Source organism: Tachyglossus aculeatus, chromosome 19 (assembly GCF_015852505.1).
Source record: "Tachyglossus aculeatus isolate mTacAcu1 chromosome 19, mTacAcu1.pri, whole genome shotgun sequence".
Classification (NCBI taxonomy): Eukaryota; Metazoa; Chordata; class Mammalia; order Monotremata; family Tachyglossidae; genus Tachyglossus; species Tachyglossus aculeatus.
In genome coordinates, this window is record NC_052084.1 from 26,342,749 (window position 1) to 26,344,850 (window position 2,102).

Sequence of the window (2,102 nt, forward strand, 5' to 3'; positions counted from 1 at the left end):
AATAATAATTATTATTATTATTAATAATTATCTACTCCAAGGCTTAGTACAGTGCTTGGAAGTGCTTAAGAAGTACCACTACAATTATTATCATAAGCAGCCAAGGAAAAGGTCACTGGTTACTCCACTGCACTTTCTCATTTTCATTTTCTGGTTAATTTGGGCGTTTGTTTCAACCATCTTAATGTGTTCTCTAGGAAACTATTTATTTCATTCAGATAATAACTTGACTAAAGGTACCACCCCCTACTCCTCATTCCATGGTCTTCACTTTCAATTCTATTTTACGGAGGGATTTTTAAACGATTGGAGATGAAGGATATTTTAATCGAATACAAGAAGCGCACTCTGGGAAAGAAACTGAGTGAAAACCTGATTATTGTTACTGACATTGATTAAATACTTGCGGAGGGCAAAGCGCTGTACTAAGCACCTGGGCAAAAACCAGAAACACCCAGGACACAGCTCACCTTTCCCAAAGGGGCTCATAATCTAAATGGGAAAAGCCGCAATCAAAATACAATTCGAACCACAGTGAAAAGCTGTGCAAAATTGAACGGTAAAAACAAATATACTAAAACAACCAGTTAAGCCACCTCCACCTCCTTGCTGACCTCCCAGATTTCTTTCTCTCCCTGTTCCAGTCCATACTTCACTCTGCTGCCCAGATCGTATTTCTAAAAAAAAAAAAACAAACAGCAAGGCATAGTGGATAGAGACTGGGCCTGGGAATCGGTAGGTCATGGGTTCTAATCCCGGCTATGCTGCTTGTCTGCTGTGTGACCTTGGCCAAGTCACTTCCCTTCTCCAGACCTCAGCTTCCCCATCTGTAAAATGGGGATTGAGACTGTGAGCCCCACTTGGGACGGGGATTGTGTCCAACCCCATCTGCTTAAGTGCTTAACAAATACCATTATTATTATTATTATTTTGCAGATGAGGGAACTCAGGCACAGAGAAGTGAAGCAATTCACCTAAGGTCACACAGCAGACAAGTGGCAGAACCGGGATTAGAACCCATGACCTTCCACCTCCCTGGCCAATGCCTTATCCACTATGCCATGCTGCTTCTCTTCTAACATTCTCCCATCCAGAATTCCCTGTGGGTAGGATCTGCCAACTCTGTTATGTCATACCCTCCCAAGTGCTAAGTTCAGTGCTCTGCACACAGTAAGCACTCAATAAATATAGAGAAGCAGCATGGCTCAGTGGCCACCCGGGCTTGGGAGCCAGAGGTTGTGGGTTCTAATCCTGACTCTGCCACTTGTAAGCTGTGTGACTTTGGGCAAGTCACTTAGCTTCCCTGGGCCTCAGTTACCTCAACTGTAAAATGGGGATTAAGACTGTGAGCCCCATGTGGGACTACCTAATCACCTTGTATTCCCCCAGAGCTTAGAACAGTGCTTTGCACATAGTAAGCACTTAACAAATACCATCATTATTATTATTATTACTATCATTGACTGATTGACTGCTATTCCTGCAAAGGCTGGAATACTGAAGGGCAATGGAAATGATTTTATATATTGGAATATCTTGTCTTATGCCATTGTTTACGACCGATAGCGACACTACGGACACATCTCCCGCGGAATACCCCGCTCTCCATCTGCAATCGTTCTGGTAGTGGATCCAGAGAGTTTTCTTGATAAAAATACGGAATTGGTTTACCATTGCCTCCTTCCATGCAGTAAAGCTGAATCTCCACCCTCAACTCTCTCCCCCGCCGCTGCTGCCCAGCACGGGTGAGTTTTGACTTGTAGCAGATCGCCTTCCGCTCGCTAGCCACTGGCCAAGCTAGGAATGGAATGAGTAGGCCTCTGCTTGACTCTTCCTCCTGTAGCTGAGACGGGTAGAGTCCTGGAAACTCTCCAGGTGCGACCCTGAGAGGGAATTGGTATATCACTTACAAAAAATAGAGTTTGTGTGCAAGCGATTCCCATATTATCCGCTGCTATTTCAACACAGCCACTCCTCGCCTCTTCCACTTCATCTCAGGAGACAAGGACGTGACCTCAGCAAAGCTCTTTGAATTCTAGATAACAATAATAGTAATAATAATACTATTTGTTAAGTGCCTACTATGTGCCAGGTACTGTACT

At 44.1% G+C, this 2,102-nt stretch overlaps 1 non-coding gene across 1 annotated transcript; it reads right to left on the minus strand.

Annotated features, from left to right (window-relative positions):
* Positions 1-1,755: 1,755 nt before the first annotated feature.
* LOC119941079 lies at positions 1,756-1,893 on the minus strand. The gene has a single exon (XR_005455113.1). It is a non-coding gene; the product is annotated as a small nucleolar RNA SNORA7 (small nucleolar RNA).
* Between the last annotated feature and the right edge of the window lie 209 nt (positions 1,894-2,102).